Source organism: Patagioenas fasciata, chromosome 4 (assembly GCF_037038585.1).
Source record: "Patagioenas fasciata isolate bPatFas1 chromosome 4, bPatFas1.hap1, whole genome shotgun sequence".
Taxonomy (NCBI): domain Eukaryota; kingdom Metazoa; phylum Chordata; class Aves; order Columbiformes; family Columbidae; genus Patagioenas; species Patagioenas fasciata.
Window position 1 is genome coordinate 56779508 of NC_092523.1, and position 24059 is coordinate 56803566.

At 38.2% G+C, this 24059-nt stretch overlaps 1 protein-coding gene across 8 annotated transcripts in view; it reads left to right on the plus strand.

Moving 5' to 3' along the window:
• MAPK10 (mitogen-activated protein kinase 10) overlaps positions 1-24059 on the plus strand; it is a 161352-nt gene that overhangs the window by 6795 nt on the left and 130498 nt on the right. The window contains exon 3 of one of the 8 annotated variants that reach the window (XM_071807958.1): positions 22194-22319. The exons of the other annotated variants lie outside the window; for them this stretch is intronic. The gene's annotated coding sequence lies outside the window, so the exon portion shown is untranslated. The remainder of the gene's footprint in view (positions 1-22193; positions 22320-24059) is intronic. 8 annotated transcript variants of the gene reach the window in all.

Here is a 24059-nt window from a genome sequence, read left to right on the forward strand (position 1 = left end):
ACATGTAAATATAATTAGTCTATAGTCATGGCAGTTCAGTTTCTCTCATCATTAACATTTTTAAAGTAACTGTCTATGTAGAAAAATCTTTTTGAAGAAGCTGGGTGAGCATAATACCCACTCTGAGATTTTACTTTTGGTAACATATATAATGCTCACTGATGGTTTTGTCATTTTGAAATACAACTATACTGCTGTTTACAAGGAGTGTGACTCGATAATTTGTTCCTCGGGTCACCAAGATGTCTTTGTCTTAATTTTGTAGCTATTTACACTGCTGTGTGCTATTTGAAGTGTGCGCCAATGGCTCTGTTCTGTGTACTTCGTCTCCGAGTTCAGTGCTCGTCTAAGTCACCTCCTCCAGCTTTGTTCTTCCCAATTTTGATTTTAAGATGAGTAATCAGCACAAATAGACAGGAGGGTTTCATAAACAATATATGATATGAATCAAAAGAAGTCAGATATGCCATTGACAGAGAGTTGCCTGAGATATTTGCCTCCTGACATAACCTGAACAGACAAAAATAGTTAAACATTTTTAACAGAAATAAAGGAATTCAAGATCTTGTTCTGAACCTACAGCTCCACAGCAATGTCTGTAGGTGTCTTCAGGAACGTAGTACAGTTGTACAGTTCTTCAGCCATGTATTTAAAGTTTTTTATGTGTATGAATTGGGATACAGTCCTGTGATAATGAGGAAAGCAAATACAATTTGAAATTTGGAGCAATGATGTGTAAATGCTTTTGTGCACATTCTCTTTGATCAATATTAGTAATTAATGTATATGTATAACGTTGAACATATGATCGTATTTTGTGTTTAGCCATTTCTATTTATGAAAATCAAGTTTTATAACTTTGGACCTTGTATGTGAAATCAGAAACTAGGTCTAAACCAGCATATAACTGACAAAGAACTTCTAAAAATGATCAGGAAAAGTAGCATTTGGAGAACAAATATACTTAATATTCACCACACAAAAAAAGAGGAGGTAATGAAAAAATATAGGATGTTTCATTTAACACCAAAATAAGGTTAGTGTTGTGGGTTGTGGTAGTCTTTTAAAAGTGAGTTAGTAATTCTGATAGAAATATGAAAGAGAGGCTTTGATATATCTGTACAGATGAACAAAGTACCTGGGATAAAGTGATTTTTTTTTTTTTTTTTTTTGGTAAGCACTTAAACATTTGGGGATCTTTTTGTCTTTCAAAAGTCTTGGCTTAGTATCTTGCAACTAGAGTTGCATGGTTTTATGAGACATTGCATTGGTTTGTCTTATATTCAGCACTGTATAAATCTTAGGCAGACAAAGAGAAATCTTGAACTGCCTGTAGCCAAGAATGTATAAAATACCTCCAGTGACTTTAGTATGGTTATACCAGGCTCAGAGAACAATTTTCACCAAGAAAACTGTGTTCTGCTCCTTTGCCTTCTTCAATAGCAAAAGCATATTTATATTAAATTTGCTGCATATGATAAATGTAAAAATTTTTTTCCGTTATTGATGTTGACGATGTAATGAGCAGCACTTTTCCCCTGTGCGAACTGTTGCCTTAGCGTATTTCCAAAATCTATTTTTCATGTGATCAACTACATAGAAACAAAGGTCTTCCAGAAGTGAGCTGTAATTATCAACACTCTGCCTGTTCTCTTTCTCTGCTCTTCAAAGTGGGTGGCTTTTATTTTTTTTTTCTAGAAAGTGCTGACATCTTCACTTTGATTTACAGAATTTCTGTGGAACCACTTGATCACATTTTAATAACCTTCACTGGAAATGTCCATAAAAACGAATTGTCCTGCCTTTGCATTTTTTCTTATTGTTGTATTTTTTTGTCAGGTTCTTGTTTTGCTGGATGTTTTCACTCCCTTTTGAACTCAGATACTATTCTTTTTTATGCTGTTACTTCTCATTCTGATTTATATACCTTCTCCTGCTATTCTTGATTGTATTCTGATATTACTGATCCCTTCAGCCTGTAAGATTAATATTTTAATTAAATGATAATGAAATGTAGCATTGTCGACTCTTGTGGTATTTGGGTTCTTTAATGCCCTAGGCTCAGTGTCACATATATATGAGAAACTATGAACTTTCTTTTAATGAAAATTAGGCTTTCATCCTTACTCCTGAAAAAAGTGAAGCTTGAGTACGTGAAAGCTTGAGGCTTCAAAAATGTATAACCCTCCCACCATGATTATTCCCCAGTGATATATCAGAATTTGGGGGGCACATGACGCGATTCTTAGACATTTGGGACTGATAATGTTAAACCACCATGTTTTAGAGTCAGTTGGAAAGTGAAGGTTTGCTATCCTCCTGAATGCTTGTAAAGACAGAAACACCTCTATTTTGTATCTATGCCTGCACTCCTCCAGTAGCCTGGAGTAGCCAAGGGAAAATTGAGCTGTCTGCATATTTAAAAAGTGAAAAAAAATTCTGTGCAGCTGTCTATGTTTGGAGGAGCTCTCGTGATTTAATTTGACATTGAAATACTGATGGATCAAATAGTTCTATTCTGCCATATGTGAGTCTGTGCTTATTGAAAAGGAGTGAACTTACTTTACGAGCTTAATACTTCCCTGTGCCAGGTGTGACGTGTGAGCGCATCAGATTAAATATTTTTGTGTCTGCTGATAGGAAAAAATAACTGTGCAACCTGTCAGGCTAGCTCAGTATTTGGCAGGCTCCCCTCCCAATCGTACGGAAAACATCCAGGGCTGTTGCTGTAGAATGAGAGTAGAATGTCAGACAAATATTTTCTGAATCTTTGAATAGTTTATCAGTGTGATTCTTCATGACTTCTATTAAAGTAATTTGAATAACCTGCAGAAGAATAGAGGGAAATGCTAAATCAATAACAAAAAACACAGAGAATGGTGCCAGTGGAAGGGTGGAAAAGAGACAGCAGTAGATTAATGTTAATGGTGTGGCATATGAACCTGTATTTTATAAAGTGGTGGGAAGTGTTTTGTAACCACATGGGGAAATATTTTGCCTCCTTCCTCTTCTAGATATGTGTGGCATGTTGACTCTGTGCCCATTTCTTTGTGTACTAAGAAAAATAGCCTTTTGTTATCACAGTCTGTCAACAGGAGCAGAAACCTGAACATACCATGTAACACCATAATTTTTTTTGGTGCTCACCTTACCTGTACCGTTGTGTGTGTTGGAAAGAATGGGAAGCATTGACAGCAAATGGAGAGTGTAGCTCTTGTAGACAGAAGCATCCCCGCAGTGCCAGCAGCATTCTGCTAACCTTTACTAGGGTTTTGGTCCAGTTTGCTCAAGGCATCAGGTTAGCTGCTTTAAGCTCTTGGAGCAGTTATTTCCCAACCATAAAAAAAAAAGGAGTAAAACAAGCAGAGAGATGCACATGGTTACTGACGCAGCACAGCAAGTATGTTGTTAATATCACGATCCTTCTCTCTTCACCGTAATGTGTTGGGATGGAGTACAACGGTCAAGTGAAAGAGCAAAGGCAAATATGCATGATGGGGGACTACCAGAAGGCTGAGGTTATCCAGTGGTTGTTTAAGCTCATTGGGCATCCACAGCCTCATCTGCAGCACTTGAACCATCCTTTTTGTGTTGGATGCAGACTGCTGTGTGGAAGCATATTGGCAAGAAGGAGAGTGAACATTGGCAGGAGTGATGCACTACTTGTGCGTTGCTCATACACTCTAAATTCCTGGAAAAATTAATAACAGAAATTCATGTTTGAGGAGATGTAGCTATTAAATAGGCATTCCTGAGCTGCTGGATGTTAAATAGCTCTGGCTTTGTTTTATAAAAATGAGAGTTGTTCAGGCTTACAGTTTTTAATTACTTTAAAGAAGATTAAGAATATAAGAACAGCCAAAATTCTCGCAGGAAAAATCCATCTAGCTAAGGCTTCTGTCCTCAGTGGCTATTAGCTAAATATTTGGTGAAGAAAAGTGAGAACAAGATAAACAAACCATTAATGTTTCTCTTGCTGTGTCTTTCTGTATTCCAGAAGTCTGATTTCTTCTTAAGACAGAAATTGGTTCTTTGTGTTAAAAATATTGTTTCCTAATCGAATGTTTTCTGCCCAGTTCATATTTTATGGCCTATTTTCTAGGTGTTCGTTACAAAGAACAAGTTCTGGCTACATTGCAAATGCTATTGTTTGGGTTTTTTTAAAGTGGTGTCAGGTGTAGATATTAGTTCTATCCTGAAAAAAAGGTCTTCTGGTGTGAACCCACTGTAAGACTGCAGGGGTTTTGAAAGTGCTGTGAAGGTGCAATAGTGTCCTGATAAGAAGTTCTGATTCATAGCAGATATGAAATAATTGCTGAAGGTAATGTTTATACAGGGGACTTAGGAGTTATTTATCATGCGTGTAGCTTTGTGTTAACATGGCTACTATCCCAAGCTATTTCGTCTAGATCAATGCAGCATGTGATACAGAGACTTCCTAATCTGCTTGCTTACTGCCCTTGCTTCTGGAAAAACGAATAACTCCAGTTAGGTATCCAGCAAGTAGGGTGTTACTTTCCTCGGAGTCACGTGTGGGGTGGGCTGAGCCAGTGTCTCAACAAGATGGTGTCAGTGCTTTCTGTTCTGCAGCATTTTGCATGAGAGCGGAGAAGGATGGAAAGATTTTCTTGCTTTATAAGCTGTTAGGATGGAAACAGAGTGCACAAGAGAAAGCAGGAAGGAATTAATTAGCCTGTTTCATAGCGTGGACGTGAAGGTTTTTCTTGGTTGCACACCAGAAGCGGATAACATAATGACCTATAATGGTATCCAAATGAATGTTCCTGTCCCTGTACTCTCAAATCAAATTGTTCTCTGAACGTAAGCGCTTACTGTTGTTGGCAGGTTTTTGCCATTTGATTTCACTACTTCAATGCCTAGCCCAAACACTGTGTATATAATTTACCTCAGAAAATTCAGAGATAGTATTTGAAGATTAACTCACATCCTTAAGTAGCAACATACAAAACAAATCAAGCAAAAAAGAAAAATACATTTTAATGCTACTCATATTGAAAAAAAAAAAAAATTGAAAAATGCCTTGAGCTGTTCCTGGAAAAGATCTGCATGGCTTAATTGTGAATCATAATGCTACTTAAATGCCTGCATTAATTTTATGTTACATTTCAGTCATCAGTGTGTAGATAGATGTTTTTATGGCATCATGAATGCTTGATTTGCTGTTGTACTTAAAATTCAGTTATCTGTCAAGCTGCATGTAAAGAATCTGGTGAATGCCTTCCATGACAGAAGAATATCTCAAAAATACCTACATGTCTGTACAAATGTCAATAATCTACAAATCCTTTCATAAAAACAGTGATTTCAAGGTGGTATATGTTCCTTAATCTAACAAACCTGAAGTGCAATTCTTTAATTCTTTACTTTTTTGCCCCCCCCCCCTTTTTTTTTTTTTTTTTTTTTTTTTTTTTTAGGATTTGAAAAAATAAAAGAGGATATCAGCTTTTTTTGGTAGCTGTGGCAATTGCTTGTTGAGATTACCTCTGTAGGCTCAAATCCTCGATATAATTACACCAATTTCAGTTAGAATGGGATGATTTCAACCAATAGAGATTTGTGTTCTGTAGATTGGATTTAATGTTATTTAAGTGGCACCAGAGTTGCTGGATGAAAATTTATTCTCTGACGTGATGCAGACTGAATTTCTGGACTACAGACTTTTCTTCCGCTTCAGCCAAGCTTCATTTCTGAGCTGCTACGTGTTATTAACATGTGGAAAAAGAACTCTCTGGCTGTCAGCATTACATGCAGCTGAAATTGTCACATGTGAATGAGTATTGTCAAAACTGAAGCACTCAAAAAACTTGAGTGAAATGTACACACTCAGAGGCTGTTCGATTTCTGTTTTGTGAGCTTGTAGGCTACCTTTGAATCTCCTTGTTAAGATTCTGTCTGAAAACCAAAAGGGCACAAAAACCTAAGAATAAGCTTCAGGAAACAAACCAACTAATAGGAAAATTAGAGCAGATAGTTGTGTCAGCAGTGTGTCGTGTGGGTCAGCTGTCCAGCAGCCTTACCATGTAGAATCTGACCTGGGAATTACTTTTTTTTTTTTTTTTAAATAATTGTCAATATCCCCTAAAATGGGTACCAAATGTTAATACTATAAAGTGAAATATAGTTCTTTATATATAGGGAAGCTGTGTGACACATTTTACTGCATCCTGAAGGTCGACACTCGTAAAAAGAATTTGCCCTGAGTTGCGTCTCCTGCAATCAGTTTATATGCCCATCGTCCCAAATCTTTTTCCACTGGAAATGGACTTGGCTGGTTGGTGCAAGAGTTTGTTTATCTGAATGGTCTGTACGCCAGACAGTCCATACCAGTTAACCAACAAAGCAGAACTTGGTGAGGTCATGGAAACAATGCAGACAGTCTAGATGTATCCCTTGTGATGTGAAGTCTATTTTTGTAGCTCTGAGGCTATCAGGCTATTCTCTCATTGATTCTTTGTTCTTTTTGTCAATGAATGAAAGGAAAATCAAAACTTGGTTCAAATTTTGAATGCTGTCAAGAATATAAGCTTTCTGACTTCAGGTTCTGGTGGTGTTAATCAAAAGAAAATAAAGCCACACATTCCATTTTTTTTTTTTTCTCTTTCTCAAATCCCTTTGGCAGTAGTGGGGAACATCTCATACTGTCCTGTGTAAATGTTAGTGATACCATTATCTGAGCTAGTTATGCTGCAGCTTTACTTCAGGATCTAGCGAATATGCAGGACCAGATGCTCTGCTTTGTGGCTCCAAAGTTCAGTAACTGGAGAGAACTGCAAAGAGGAGAGCTGTGATCAGGTTAGGTTTTAGTGGCCTTGAAAATCATAGTTGAGTTATGTAATGCAGGATCTCAGAGTACATGTATATCAGGTGTACTTGAATTGTTAGTTTTTTACCATTTTTTTTCCCCCAGTGTAAGAGTACTTTTAGACTAATGATTAATTTATTTGTGAGCTCTGTATTACACAACTTATAAGAGAGCAGAATAGGTCAGAGTGGACTTTGAGCTGGTTCAAGCTAGAATTGCTTGGATGTTTCCAAAGGAGCAGTGTTGAATTGTGGCAGGAGAGGACACAATACACTGGTGAAGGCAGACACTTTAACAGGGTGAAGGTAATAGTGACATTTTAAACATAAAAAAAACCCCACCATAAAATTACTTCCTAGAGATCCTAGGGCACTTAAATCAAACAGTAGCCTATCATTTTACTTTTTTTTTTTTTATAAGAAAGAGATAAAAAGAAATTAAATATTAAATTTTAGATCCTCTGTCAGGACCTGACTGTCAGCAACAAAGTCCAAAATGGGATACAAGTGGTGATGGTGAAAACAAGTTAGACCTCTGACCTCACACCTGGAGATACTGCAAAAAAACTTCCTCGTGCTCAGTGAGCTAATTCTATTCATCTGCAAGCATAAATCAATTCAATTAGCAAGTAGTGTTTTTTTAAAGGGATACGACAATAAAAGTTTGGCTAAGTAGACAAACAAAGTACAAACCAATACCTTGAAACAGCATGGTAGGTATCTTTGTTGAGCAACCTGACCTAGCAGCTGCATGCTGATTCCCTTCTCCAGTAATGCCTCATACAGAGTTTGGTGTTGTCAAGCCTCAGGTTGTTGTTATCCTTCCTACTGGGTTACAAAGCCCACTTGAAGCTTCTCCTGATCTTGTGATGTGAGCTACTTCTGTTCCACCACTTACTCCATTTCTTGCTGCTCTAGGTGAACATTGCAGCTTTGCTGACTTTGCAGCTTAAGTACTTGGATTAAATGCGTGTTATTCTCACAACTATGCAGTTCTCTTGCATACAGGGATCTTCTGAAGGGATTCTGCTATATCATCATTTACAGGGAATTCTAGTCTCATGCCCTTCATCTTTTTTTCCAAGATACTCTTTTTTCATGCTAATGGTGATAACAGTGATAACAGTGAATCATAAATGATAGACATGACTGTCTTATCCTTCCATACATTATTTCAGCTATAAACTTTTCTCTGCTTACTTATACTTTCTTTTCAACAGAAGTGTCTTCCAAATACATATAAATATTCTTATTACATATAAATAGACTTATTGTACTTAGACAAATATACTTAGGATATATGAAAAACAAACCAACAAAACAAAACAGAGAACATGTGGTCTGGTCTTTCCACTGGTTCCCTAAATTATTCTTCTCTGCTTTCTGCAGATGTTGGCAGAATGTTGTTTTTGATCTTGTCTTTGAAAAGGAAAGGAGGCTTACTTTTCTATTCCAGCCATTAGGTTTACCAGCGTTCTGTCTTAGAATTTGTTTCTGAAATAAAAACAGATTCCAGAATTGAATTATTCTTGTTGCTCTGCCTTCCCCAAAAAACTGTTGTACCTCTTCTGTTGCTGTCTTGAATACATCATCTCTGTTCCTTTTCAGTGTCTGCCATTTCCTCTCAGAATGCATTTTTTTATTTAGTTTCACCCTTTCCTGATTTTGTGTTAGAAAATGTCCTTGAAAAGGTTTGTTGGATGTTTCCAAAACTGGATGCCTATTGTAATGCTGTGTGGAACACCCAGAAGAGTAGTAGCATGATTTTGGGTTAGATCTGCAGGCTGGTTTTGTGTCTAGTGCAGCTCAAGGTGGTAAGTAAACGTGATGTTAAAAACATTAAAGGAAGTTAAATTACTTCTTCCACACTATACCATGAAAATTCACCTCTGTGAGAAAAATTCAGGTTCAAGATGGAGAGCAAGTTCAGACTAGCAAGTCTCTACCTTGAAAAGCTTAGTTGTATGAGACTGTTTCATAGCCATGCTGGAAATGGAGCAGACTTCCTTGCCTAGGATGCTCCTTTATTCACTTAGAAAATCCTTAATTCATTGCATAGCATAATTTGTGAAATATTCTCAACATTTTCTTACCACTCTCTAGTCCAGAAATCAGAAACTCTTTGTTACTTCACTGAGTGCCATGTGTCTAGCTGGGATAGAATGAACATGAAAAAAACAATGTATGTTTTGCATGGTTTCTTTTGCTGATCCCTCTCGGCTCCCCCATGTAAGGCACTTGCTTTTGGTACTTCAAATTTATGTTGCTATTTATTTTCAATCCATATGTCCTAATGCAAAGCTTCAAGTTGGGTTGAGAGTTATCTTAGGGAGAGTATGCTGTGAATGCCTTCTGTTTGTCGGTGAAAGGGAAAGTCTCTGTTATCCAGGAGTTTTGTGTTGTAGCACCAAACTACAATTTGGAAAGACTGTGTATCACCACTCCAAAGGACAAGCATGTGTAAAGACAACTACCAGACTCAGTAACTAGATGGAGGCAGAATAGAGGCAGACGTAGGACAGTAGAGGCAGAATTAGTTTTAAAGGAAAGACTTAGATTTAACTGTGCAGTTCTGTTGGATTTATGTCTGTTACATTGTTTGATATTATAGTTCTTTTTTGGCACTTAGTCCTTATACTCAATTATTTTTGACATGTTAAATGTCAGCCTTTCAGTGATGGTTTCCCCATAACTGAGATAATGAGGAGTTGGGGCGGGGCGGGAAGCCTATACTGGGTTTTATTGTAATTTCCTTTGTGAGACACAAGATGCAGTAAATTTGTGGAATACAAAACTATTTCCTCAGGGCATAGAACTTGTCCTCTTTGGGCATGTGGTGTTTTGCATTATTTTCCATACTGTAGAATTTTATGGTTTAATTCTCTGGCACGGTGCATCATCAGCATTACTTATTTGCATTGACTTGTCAATCTTCTTTTTGAAAATAAATAAAATATGTAGTAAATCATAGCTGACTTTTGAGACTTAAAATCAAGTCACTGAATGAATTGATTTGTCCTTGCATATGATAAATTACTGTTTGTTTGTTTCCAAATTGCTGTGTTTGGTATTGAAATGTAATGTAACCCCAGAATTAAAAACATGAGAGATAGGAAAGACGGTGCAGAGCAAAGAGAAATGGCGGCGGCTTTGACATGGTTGTTCTTGGAGTCCAGGACAAGGTAGTTTTGACGCTGTATGTGAGAATTTTTTTGCAGGAGATTTTCATGTAGTCAGTGAGTGTTTGTTAAACATTCAATAACTCTAGCTGACAAGTCTGCTACGCTTGCAGAACTAGTGGTCTAGAAACATGGAGGACAAAGTAAAGGGTGTTTGTGTAAGAGGGCAGATGAAGCCTCCTGCTAATATGATATTCAGCCTTTGTCATTTAAGTTGTTTGGGAGGACAAGCAGCAAAGGCCCAGTGCCATGGGAAAATCTGCCAAGGGAACAAGTACTATTAATTACCAGCATTTTTAATATCCATTCGAATTATGTAATAAAGTTTGGAGTAGGAGGGTAAAAGTGACTGATATTGCTGGTAATTCAAAATCAGTGAAGTGTTTGCCTTCAGCTAAGGTGTCTAGAAGATGGGGAAATTGCTCTGAGGGTGTGGTGGTTGCATGCAGGAAGGAAGAGCAAGCAATCCAGTGGGTAACCTTGTGGCTCTCTGTGCTGTTTTCTGTTGGAATATCATGGCGGAAGAAGGTGAGATACAGAGAGAAGCAGGCATATTCTCGTTCTTAATTGCAAGGTTTCCTGATCACTTCAGTAGCAGCACTCTGCTATAACTGTGACATTGCACCTAGTCACTGGTCAGTCAGACTCATTAGTACTAAGACTTTACTGTGGCAACTTTCCTTATTTTCCCTTTGTCTAGAAGGCATCAAGGCCATTCTGTCAGATCATTTTGGCAGATTATCTCCCATCCTTTCATCTTCCCCTCTCCCATCTTGTGCTTATGGAGGGGTGCTGGAGGAGTTGTGTGAGATGATGCTCCAAGAGCACTGTGGAAGGGAGGATAGTGCAGAGGGGAGAGTGGGGAGAATCTGCCATGTGTTCCCTTGTTCCAGTCACAGCTGAGTGCCATTGCATCTCATGACCATAATTAACAGAAATCTCTTAATTTTACTGACAGTTTTCTTACTACTGTTATAGAGAGCTGTGTTTCCTTTTAAGCCTTGACTTTTAAGCTTACAAAATTTAATTTAGGTGAAATATTCATGCTGGCATTCAATGAAGAATGTTTCATCCTGCTTGCTGATATGGGCATTTAGTTTGGGTTAATTTTGGACAACAATAGTTTATGCATCTCTTCATATCAAGACTGGGGGTTTGCTGGATACCAGTTTTTGCTTTGTTTTTTTGTTGTTTCACAGTCACCCCAGCATAAAGTGTTTCTTTTCATCTGACTATTTCTGAAAACCACCATTGCTTTCTCAAATAGTTCTGGGCAGGGAGTAGGATGAACACATAAATGTAGAGGAACCTTTTTAAAGAATAATTGTTTTAGCCTCCAATATGTAACATCTTTTTAAAAAGTTTGTGACCAGTTCCCCATTTAAACAGATTTTTATATTTACTCACCTCTTCTGATGAGCTTCTGAAGTACACATAGGTGGTGGGGTGGAGATATTTTGCTTTTCCTTCTGTTTAATGTATGAAGATGAGCCTGGATTTCTGTCTTTATTTGCATACATTCTACAAGTGACAGAGCTTAAGCTCATAGGATGTATTTGCAGAAGATTTGAGTGAGGATTTAAAGTTATACTTGTTTTGACAAATAAACTATGTCATATAAAAGGTTATTTTGCTTAATTCTTTCCTTACAGAAATTATACTGTCTTCAGTATCAAATACCTTTCTATGTCCTAAGTTGTCTTCTAAACAAGGCATTTAAAGGATTTTATGTTTTTGCTTGATTAGAGGAAGATCTGTGCTGTCTATGATTTGTCTATAACATTGCAAGAGAATCTTATAACAAATTTTGAAGTATCTTGGTAACTTGGTAAGTTGATCTTGGTAAATGAGCCTTTTTCCACATTAGGAGTTGCACCAGTGATAGTCACATGCATAGCTTAAAATTGTATATAGCAGACAGAATAGTTTTGTATGGGGGCTGTTTTTTTTAAATAGATATGTCAGTGATGGCTTGTAACCAAGTAAGGTAGCAGGTGTTCTTTCTTGATTGATTAGACACTAAATTTAATTTGCATTTTGCCATCTCTTAGCTCTAATGTGGAAAACAACGGTAGGATTTAGAAAAATGGGGATTAGGCATAGCAAGATGCATATAAAATCATCTTGTACTGTTTTAAGAGTGAGCAACTGCTGGCTTATGATTCAGAGTTCATTTTTCTAATATGCTTATGTTAACAGTTTTATAATTAAGCTTCACTTAAAATTATAATAATAATTTCCTTTTCCATTCAAGCATAACCAAGCATTTAAACAAGCATTAATAAGCCTCCTATCAACTTTGAAAAAATAAGTATTATTGCCCCTATTTTACAGTTGGGTAAACATAACTGAGGGTAAGTGATTTGCTCTGAAGTGACAAATAGTGCCAAGGGCAGCTCCTGGTCACTTCTTCAACTCTGTGTGGTCCACAGTGTTGAAGTGCAGATAGCTGGGTAGATCTTTAAAGTTTAATAACAACAAGAACAAAAAAGCTAAGCAGTGCTTAATGTAGATGAAAAAACTTTGTGTTACTTCACACCTCACCTTTTCAGGCCGGAAGATCCTGAATTTTGGCTGGGATTTAGAACTTTGAGCTAGCCCTTGACAAAATGCCCAGGATGGGGTGGATTTTAATGAGCTCATGTGTTCTCTCAGCTCTTCAAAGTATTTCTGGTTTCTTCTGAGCAAAGACTTCGTACGTGGACTCTCCAAAATGTTTTTCCGTTCTCAAGGCAGATGTCTTGGAGAAGTGTATAAGCAGGAAAACAAAGTTGTGTGTTAACATGGGGAAAACGTTCCTTTCTGTTGGGAAGTAGATAGGTAGAGCTCATCAAGATGCATTTAATGACTGAAAAACTAATAGAGTGAAATTGCTAGACTAAGTAAAAACTGGTACTGGGTGGTTTATTGTGTTTTTTTTGTTTGTTTGATGTTGGTTTTGGTTGTGGTTTCCCCCCCGCCCCGGTAAATTCACAGGAAACATATAGCCAACCATTTTCAGAAATATATCCAAACCTGTACCACAGCAGGAAATACAGAATAAATAATTACAGATGCCTTGATGGAAGGCATGCCACAGCAGGCAAAGAATAGGAAACCAACCTTCCTTCCTTCCTTCCTTCCTTCCTTCCTTCCTTCCTTCCTTCCTTCCTTCCTTCCTTCCTTCCTTCCTTCCTTCCTTCCTTCCTTCCTTCCTTCCTTCCTTCCTTCCTTCCTTCCTTCCTTCCTTCCTTCCTTCCTTCCTTCCTTCCTCCCTCCCTCCCTCCCTCCCTCCCTCCCTCCCTCCCTCCCTCCTTCCTTCAGAAAAGAATTAATTGGCATAGTGAGAAAGTAGAAGGGAAACCAACCAAACAAAACCAACACACCACAACAAAAACAAACACACACAAACCAACCAAACACAAACAAAAAAACACAATGAAAAAAAGTGGAAGCAAACCATCATAAACAGTGATGAAGCTACCTGGAAATAAAAGCCCATCTCTTGGAGAGAGGGAGAATTTCAGTGTGGCCAAAGACTGCTGACATCTTCTGACTTAAATTACCCTCTGGTATTGCTTAATGATGTTTTACACAAGTGTCATCACAGTATTTGTGTAGTGTGTATAAAGCTCACAAATACAGAAGCCAGTGTCATTTGCATTAATGAACAGCTTGAATCCCTGTGGCTGAAAAGGCACTTCCCTATATAACAACATATACATTGTTGTATATTATATGTAAGTCTGTCTATGTGTATTGTAAATTCAAGACTACAAATTTACAGGTGAAACAATTTGGCATGACTGAGGAATCTGTTATTTCCTGAGAGGTCATTTAGACGTGTGAACATAAAGGATTTTTGGCAAATATTTAACCTTTGTGTAAGTACTAGCCATATCTAAGCAGTATTTGGCCTTACATTAATTAGTTAATAGAATGTGCATTCAAACATATTAATATTTGACCCACAGATTAAAGGTACGATGAGACAGTGTTTGGTACTTGACTACAATGAAAGGAGAAAGAAATAAAAATAGTGCTATCTCTCAGTTAATTTTTAGGACTAAACAACTATGATAAAGAATTATTTTTCTGATAGGAAAGAATATAATCTTTTTGCTGCATCATCTGTATTAGTACACTAGAGGTAACCCTAGTCTGTCTCTAGGGTGACTAATAAGAGAACCTCAAAGTGAGAGAAGGAAGATAAGTAATGTAATCAGAGTATTGGAGTTGGAAGAGAAGAAATTCAAAATTTGGGGTGCTCATCTGCTTTATTGGTCTGCAGTTAATTTTTTAACTTTGATTGAAAAACAACAGTATCCATTGGCTATTGAATTATTGTTATGCAGAGAAGTATTCAGCTGCATCCTGTCCTTTCTAGCTGCTTTATTACCTTCAATAACATTTCTGGATCCAGTACTGCCCATAGGACCGAAAAAGAGAGCGCTCAATTTACCAGGATAATTGTATACATACTTAATTTTAAGCAACTGGATCATCCTGACAAATCTAACTTTAAGCAGTTGAACAGTGGCTTAATCAGACTCTTCAGGTGCTTAAAATTAAGTACAGTGTTAAGAACATTGCTACAGTAAATTCATGTGAAGAAAAACAACTACAACACAGCAAAAAAAATTAAGTTTCCACAGGCAGAAATCAGTTTTCTCTCCAGTGTATGTCTTTGAGAACCTCCCACGTGCACAGCTGTTTTCTTTAATCCTAGCAATATCAGAATGTTTGTAGTCTGCAGTTGCTGAACGTTTTGTAACTGCCACTACTTCCCAATATTAGAGACTATGAGTGAAATAAAAGGCCTAAGTTTGGAATAGAGCTCTCATTATTAGATACCAGACAGCTATAATCCCATCTGTGTAGATTTACAGTCAGGATCTGGGTCATGTGAAATACTCACTCCCACCAACCAGAAGCCCTCTAATGATTATTCATGATTAATTTTAAGGAGAGCACTACATTATACTGTGAAGTAAGTGTATTCTCATTTATAGAATCCCTCCCACTAAACAGCATTTCAAGTAGCCATTTTTATAACAGTCCTGACAACTCCCTGATTAATTCTCAGCTCTGTGTGCCAGGTATTATTAACACTTAACTGGTTTGAGCTCGATCTTTGCTAGTCTCTGAGTGTGTTTCTTCATGCAGTGCCTGAATGAAGCTGTTGTGTGTGTCATACTGTCAAGCTAGAATGTGTAACCCATTTCCACTTGTTAATTTGTTTACTGACCTTTCTTATGCAAAGTGCGTCTTTAAAGATGGTGGTGGCAGTTCAGATTGTGGGTGCAAGTGTTGGTTGTTCCTGCTTTGATTAAGTATAAATGTGCTATGTCTATGTTACACAGTATACAGTAGTATGTGCTGTTCATGTTGCCCTGATACTCTGCTGCTGTCTCAATTTGCTGTGACACAGTGCTGGGCATGAGTGGTCATTATGCATAGGCACAGCCTTGGTTGTGGAAGGTGACTTAGTTCCCCTGTCAGGAGTGGTTGTCCTGCTATTCTTGGTTGCTAAGCTATTGTCATGTAGCAGTTACCACATTGGTCAAAATAGGTTTCATGTGGTGTGTTCTCACCTGGATCTTCTGAAACACCCTTTACATTTGCATATTTAGAAGTGGCTTCAACTTCACTGTCTGGGTTCTATTAGATAAGAGTAGGTGTCCTGTGCGTTTGTCTTCATCCATCACAAACTAGATTTTACCTAGATTTGACCTTAAAATTTTCTGCTTTGGCCTTTGCCATCTCTGGCTACAGTCTCCACCTGAACTGGTGTTCCTATTGTGCCATCAGCTATTGCACAAACACTGGCAACACCTTCAGTTTTTCCTGTGTTCATTAGCAAAAATACTTTGTCACCTGTTTCTATTGCCAAAAATAAGTAGATGAAAAAATACTCTTTTTTCTTCCCACCTTCCTGCCCCTTCACAGTATGTGTTTCAGACAGCTGATTATCTGATGTGATTTGCTAGTATGTTTTTAGCAATCTGACTGTATTGCATGTCTGAGATGGAGGCTGACAAATGCTGTCTCGGGATAGCCTTGTTAAGGTGCCTGAAACAGAGGTGAGCCCTTTTCTTACTGTGTCTCCCAAGTTTTTGCCAGGCTGTCATCCTGTAGAGTGGGCTTGTTTGCTTCAGCTCTGAGTCCCTCCTTTGACCAGCTCTGTGCATACATCCCCCTACATATGTGATTGCAGAGAATGTATTTCTGCATCTACATATGATGGTGGTGACTCAGTAATTGATGTATTTATTAGACTTGCTCAAGAACTCTTGTGCTTCATAATTTCTGGATATTGTGTAGTCAACTCTTTTTTGTCTTGTACATCTTTGTTTACAGTAAGCGTATATGCATACTAGCTTTAAATCTATACATTTATCCAGTTGACATTAAAATAGTAAGTGGAGGAAAACTGAAGAATGACATTCTTCATTGTCATTTCTAATGGAGAATTTTACTAGTGACTCTTCCTTGATTTCTATATATTACAAACACAACATCCAGGTGGTTTTAAAATAGTTTAGATACCGTTTCCAAATGTAGGACAATAGGCAGATTGTAGCTGCAGTACCAAACTTGAAATGTGTAGGTATATTGCTTTCATCTTGAACAAAATACAGTTGAATTCTGGTCTTCCATTCCACTCGTAGGTTTTGTTCCACAGCTGCGTGATTCAGAAATGAGACCTGGTATACAGGAGTGTACCCAAGGAGTCTATCAGCTTGTGTTGCATAGCGGGAGCACATTTGCAGATTTTCCATGTAATGAGTGTGTGCCTCTGCTGGTGTGAGGGAGGGTAAGGCAATCTGCAGATGGCTGGTGGTCTGTTTGCCCTCTTAAATCGTAGTTTGGAAACCACTGTATCCTGTAATTACTCTTAATCTTTGAGACCTTCTATACAAGAAGAGCTTGATCACATCTGAGTTCAGCAAACAATTTGTAGGTCTTGTATGGCTGAATTTTTGCCTACTTGTGGGGAAGCTTTTGTGCAGCTGGCTACACAGGCTGCTCCATAATGAGGCCTTTGGGTTCTTGTGATTTATGGCAGGCTCTGCAATTGTCCATTGCTTTTTGTACCTTAAAGCGGGCACCCATAACGTCTCTTCTTTTTAATCCAGTTATCCATTGCTTCATAGCTGTAGTTCTGAAGAGGTTTTTTTTTTATCTCAAATCTGTTAGTATCTGGTTATTTTTTCCTTACATGTAGGTATAGCCAGAACTAGTTAAAAACGAGTATTAAGTACCTTAGTTTCTTGAAGAAAAGAAGTCTCTCTCTGCCACTATGCCTTTGAGCATCGGGTTTCCTCTTGATAATAGCAAAGACAAATGTTGCGAAAGTGAGGAATATTTTGAGTAAATATAAGTATTTCTCTATTGTATGCATCTGGTAATGGTGGGCACTTTAGTTCAACTAGTCACATGTTGTGATTGTTCTAGCTGATGCTTGACCAGTTCTTCCTCTGCCTTTGTGTTCAGCACAGAAGTCAGTTTTAAGTATAAAGTTACAGTACATCTAGACTAGTTCATGGATAGAAGACACACTGCCCACAAATGCATGTCCTTCTGTGCAATAGAAACATCTCCTTACCCCTGCTACTCAGGAGCTGCACTGCAAGCTGTATGTAATAATATGAACTAGCTATATGTAAGTATGAAGATACGGTGCTTATTTCCTTGATTCTTAGGTGCTCACACTGCTTGTTGGTAGTGTAGAAATAGAAACGTATGTGGAATGAGAAATGATTGATAAACAGATAAATATCAAGACAAAGCAGATAGAAACAACGTGTTTAAGCTTGTGGAGGAGCCTTGATTCTAAAAATGAGTTTTAGACATAAAGGACAACATCAAGAAAACTGACAAAAATCCTGCCGTAGTAGACTGAATATGTCTTCATGCAGCCTGTGCATTTGTAAATACATAATGACAGCAGCTGCTGGACCAGCCAGTCTCTCTGGTTCTGTCCCTCCCATTTCCTGTGAGAGGATAAGAGAAAGAAAATTGGAGTTGCATTATGTTTCCTGTTCCTGTTTATCTCAGATCTGGGAAGGGCTCCTGCTTTACTCCGTTAATTGGGTTATATACTGCAGGAGGCCAATGTATTTTCTTGATTAGTAGTGTATTTTAACAAATGATGTATTTCTGAAAAGTATGCAGAACACGCTACATTTTAATGTTGGAGTAACCACAGTTCAGTTGGCTCATCTATAAATATGCTTCTCTGCTCTCATATAGAATGTGCATAAATCACATTTCAAACACGAGATAATCATCAGCAGTCAGTAAAAAAGATATTTCCATGGCAACAGTTGCTAAATTAAATGGTACATCAGTACCGCCTACCCTATTATTGTCCAGAAACCTCCCTGACTTTAGCTCAGATAACATGTGCCTTACTGATGACTTATAAAATAATCATACCCTGTTACAAAAGAATTCACTGTTGCCTGATTAGAGCAAAAATTAGTAATAATTAATTACTGCTGACAGTACTGGACATCAGCTTTTTATATCTGCCCTTCTGTAACTTCTGTCAAACACTTAGTATGATCCTTCCGCATGTCCAGTGCAGTTGCTGTAATTGTATTTCAAAAGCTCTGGAAAAATCATCTGGTCTGGATGAAATCTGACCAATCTTCCTGGCGTCTGCTTGAGAGAAAAGAACAAAATGGGGAAGTGATGTCACTTCCTTTGGTTTTATTGTCTTTTTTCCTTTACTTTATACACATCCAGGAAAATTAACTGTTTTAAGGAATAAACTGAAATTGTTCATCAGACATTTGGAGGTTATTACTCCTGTATGCAGGAGGTAAGATGAGAGGAAGCACAAGGATTGTGGGATGACAGACACTGGCATTCTGGGTCGATGCGAGAGCTACTCATTTAATACCATACTGGATGGGAAATTGTAAAAAGGATGGAGGTAGATCACAGGTGACCTTGATTAGAGCAGCCAGATAGCTCACCTGTGATAGAAAGATGATGTGTATTAAGGCGTTTATGAGGAAAGGCTGAGGGAGCTAGGGCTCTTTAGCTTGGAGAAGAGGAGCCTGAGGGGTGACCTCATTAATGTTTATAAATATGTGAAGGGTCAGTGTCAAGAGGATGGAGCCAGGCTCTTCTCAGTGACAACCTATGATAAGACAAGGGGCAATGGGTATAAATTGGAACACAGGATATTCCACTTAAATATGAGAAGAAACTTCTTCTCAGTGAGGGTGCCAGAGCACTGGAACAGGCTGCCCAGGGGGGTTGTGAAACCTCTTTCTCTGGAGACATTAAAAACCTGACTGGACACATTCCTGTGTAACCTCATCTAGGTGTTCCTGCTCTGGCAGGGGGATTGGACTGGATGATCTTTTGAGGTCCCTTCCAATCCCTAACATTCTGTGATTCTGTGATTCAGACTTGTAGGATAAAGTAGTCTGAAAAAGTCTGCTTCGATGGGATACTGGACAGTATAAGAAGGATCTTGAGCAATTTTCAAATGGAAACTACTGAAGGATTATTTGAGTCAAAATGTTTCATAACTAGTTACCATATGAGGATAACGTTCCCTTCCTTTTGCTTTACTTGAATTGTTTGTTCTATCATCCTGATGAATCCAGTTATTTTCTATTTTTCTTTTTACTCAGTTCTGCATTTCTTCTGGTTCTGAAGATAGTTGTCTTTCTTGTTCCATTAATACTCTCAAAGCAGTGTGTGCTTGTGTTTCTTCCTCACCAGGCACCACCAGGCATCTTGTCTTCTGAAAACAAGCAGTCTGTATGAGACATTTAGAGACCTGAACTTGGCTTATTTTGGCCTGTGAGCAGACAGGAGACTTGTGTTGTATAGCATGGCAATATTGCTAGTAGGCCTGGGATTTCATGAGGTCCATCAATAAAGACTAGTAGTTTTGCAGGAAGATATAGAAGATAAGTGGGAATATTTGTGTTTTGGCTGTACAAATTACAAAGTTTGAGATGAACCCCTCCACAGTTCTGTCTGATAACGATTTTTGTGTGTTTTATTCAGTAAACACTTCTTTTATGCATTTTGGTATTCATGTGTGGAGTGGGGTCTTTTGTTCCGGTTTGTTTGTTTGTGGGTTTTTTGTTGTTGTTTGGTGTTCTTTTTGTTGTGTTGTGTTTGTGTGGGTTTTTTTTTGTTGTTGTGGGGTGGGTTTTGGTTTGTTTTTTTATTTATTTAATTTAAATATTTGTCAATGGGGATTGGTCTCAGGAGATTCAATAAGAAACTTGGGGTTTGTTTCCATGCATGGTCAACAGCATTTTTCTGCTGTACAGTGTTAAGGGATTATTGTTCTCCAGGGGATGTTTTTAATTTAGTAAATATTAACTGCTGTTGCCGTAATGAAGCAAAATGTCTGAAAGGGAAGAGGCAGCATTCAACAAAAGGAAATGTTCTGCTCTTCACTAGTGTGAACTATTTTAAATTTCAAACCAAAGATTTCCAAAGAAGCAACCAATACTTTCTTTCTGTTTTGTGCTTCAGGTATAAGCTATGGGGACATATTTTGGCTGTCTCTGTATTGAAAGAGGAAAATTCTTACTCTTAGGAAATATTTTGGGTAACGGCAATCTACAATGCTTTCCAAACTCTCAACCCTTTCAGTATCTCTTTTTTTTGGCTTGTAATGCATAACTTTGCACAATTTTATTCCATCAGCATTCCTTCCATTTCACCTCTTTCATAGTTTTTCATGTGATCCAGCTCATATTATGCCTTGCTTTGGCCTCTCCTCCCTTCATCCTCAACTGGAACCCTGAGGACAGATGAGTGAACAGCAGAGGTTAACCATACTCATTTCTGCAGCATCAGGGCTCTGGTGGGAAGCTGGAGCTCCCATGTCTGCACTGTTGTTTTCCACATCTCTTTTATCTGTCTTAGGCAACTATTAGACAGGCAAAGGTGAAGAAGATAGACACTAAGACATTCAGAAATATTTTGCTTCCTCTTGGGGCAGCTGGAGATGTAGAATTAGACTGATTTATGGGAGACAAGTGAGGAATGGATCAGTTGCTATAGAAGGACTTGAAAGGAAGAAAACTGTCACATGTTGTGGGTTTTAAGATCCTGTGTGTTCCTGACCAAAATGGGATTGTTACCAGACTGTCTGGCATATAACCTCTGAAACTAGCAGAATGTTAGCAGATCTTAATTGATTTTACAGATGCTAAGAAGTAATACTAAATTTATTTGTTGTTGCTCTTTATTAAGAAAAATTGAATGAAAAATCTCAGCTGCTTTGAGCTGCTTTGAACTGTTCACCGCATCTCTAAACCAGCTAATTTTCCAACTGCATCTGACTCTGTGATCAGTTGTACTTAATCTGCTGTGTATGAAGGGATTTTAATGAAGTTTACCCTGGCAGCAAGGAAGTCTGTTCATATGGATATTCTGAGTTCAGGGGGTTATTTGTTTGTGTTCTTACACATTTCCTCAGAAATCTGAGGAAGAACTGCTTATGTCTACTCATTTCCAGGGAGACCATTTTTCTTCTACACTGAGAGTCTGTCCATGTTTTCTGATAGCTGGGTGCTACATTGGATTAAAATTTAAGAGGCTGGTTTTCATTAACAAGCTTGGAGAATCAGGGGCACTGATGATAGCTTAACCAGTGTTACAATTAAACACAAATAGCCTGGTCTTGGAGTTCCTAAAATAATTATATGGAGCTATTTCAGATTTAAATGCACAAATTGAATTTGACTTGACCATTTGTTGATTTTACCAATGTATGGAAAGATCCTTTATTTTGTGTGCGTGTGGTTTTGTTTTATTTGTCTGCTGAAGATGTGTCTGAACTCGTGCAGAGTTCACTGATGTGTTCAGCAGTATTGGGAATTTCAGGTAGGGTTGTCAAGTAATTTAAAACTCCGATTACCTCTCTCCATGGTAACTTATCCATGGGGCACATCATTGGGAAATCAGTCACTCCCTTCCTAACATTTCTTTGCTTCCAGACCACTGAAAACAGGTCTTTAATTGCCTAACAGACTTGCAGTGGTTGCCAGTCTGCAGGTGGCATAGGTATACAAGGTATACAATTTTATCTTTGGCTTTTGAAAAAATGCCATTCTGGCTGCTCTGTTGTAAAATAGGGGTACTTCTCTTTACCGTACTTAGTCTGCTGTGAATCATTTCCCCTCTCCAATATTATTATTATTATTTTTTTTCTAACCACAGTTGAAATGTGAACTCTTCAAGCAAAAGAGCATGCAGGCAAAGCAGCAGAAGGAATTGGGGTCTAGCAGTAAGGCCTAGTGATCTCTGAACTACCACAACTAGACATGCAGCATCGATACGGTCTAAGTACTGTTCTTCACTATATTGCTTCTGTTTCATATCTGTCCATTTCACTTTGAGCAGTAAAGCCAATAACCTGCCCTACTGTTTTCATTGATGCCTGAAGGTTATGGCAGAGTTCATACTAAGCATTGTGGCGTGGCTTCATCTCGCTACATTCTTTGAGTCTGGAGACTGAAGACAGGAAAAGGAGCAAAGCAACTAATGATATAAGGAAGACTTTTTTACGATGAAGGTGATGAAACACTGGCCCACGTTTCCCAGAGAGGTGGTAGATGCCCCATCCCTGGAGACATTCAAGGCCAGGATGGACAGGCCTCTAAGCAACCTGATCTGGTTGAAGATGTCCCTGCTTGTGGCACAGGGGTTGGACTAGATGACCTTGAAAGGTCCCTTCCAACCCAAACTATTCCATGATATAGGAAAAGTCACAAAGTGCACCTGAGGGGGGAAAAACAGAAATGGTAGGAGTGAGAAGGGTGGGCTCAGGAAGAGATGTGCTGAATGAAGAAATGAGAAAAGGACATTCTGGGGTGTAGTAAAGATAAAGGAAAAAATAAAGACAAAAGATAGACACAGAGAAGCAATGCATTGAATTGTGAAGGCATCAAGCAACCTTAAGAGTGGAAGTGGGGAGTGAAATTGTTGAAGAAGGGCACCATTCGCAGTCTGAATTGCGTGCTTCCCTGTAAGGCCATTTTCTTCAGACATTTTGGAAGGATGATCCCTTTTGTCTCCTCTGCCTTCCTGTGTCATCTTCAGTCAACCTCAGTTTGTCTTCCATGCACTAATTCCTCACCGTGGTTGTTCAAACTCCCTCTCCAGCTCAGGAAGAATGGAAGATGTGGCCAGTACTTTGAGAGTTACTGGTTGCTTTGTGTATCACGGCTGGTAATTTTAGGGTTTTCTCCTTCTGCCTTGCAAGATTTAAATCACTGTTGATTAGGGTAGAAGTGAACTACTGCTGTCTGCTTTTATAACTCCCAAGATACTAATGATTCACTGTTGGAAAAACATGGCTTTATAAGCACAGTCTGCAGCAGTGGGCCAGTGATTTTATCTTTGGCTTTTGCAAACACACTAAAACAGTGCAGTCTAAAATCCTGCTTTATGTCCCTTTTTTCTTTTCACTTTTTCACCCCCTTCTTGGTATTTGTCAAAAGACATGTTTCTTTGAGGCAGTAACTGACAGCACAGGTGACAGAAATGTGTTTTTCCTGTCTCTCTGAAAGTGTTTGTTGCAAAGACCTCGTTCATATTCTTGCCACTGGTACAATGTTCAAATGTTGTGAAATGCCCCTGAGTGAGACATGACCTCTTGGTCTGATGCTGATTTTATGCTTGGTACAGTACATCTAAGTATTGTTTGCCTCTGCAAGGTTTTGTAATGAGCACAAGATGAAATACCTAGGCATACACCTGAGTTTTATGTAATTAACACCTGCTGTTGTGTGTTTGTTTACTTCTTGGCTCCAGAGACAGGAGTCAATGAAACCAAATTGGTAAGTAGTAGAAAAATGGTATGTTTGTTTCTGAATTCAGTGTCTCAAGACCAAAAATATACAGAAGTAAGAGCAACCTTGAGTTGTTATAAAAGGTAAGACTGAAAGATTTGAAGAATTCTGGATTTGTCTTCTGGACATAAATTAGGCCTTTTCTTGCCATGGAGAATTGAAGACCTTCATTCCCGTGTCTTCTGTAAACTTTTTGCAAGATTTTGTGCCCTTTGTGTGGTATGTCTGGTGA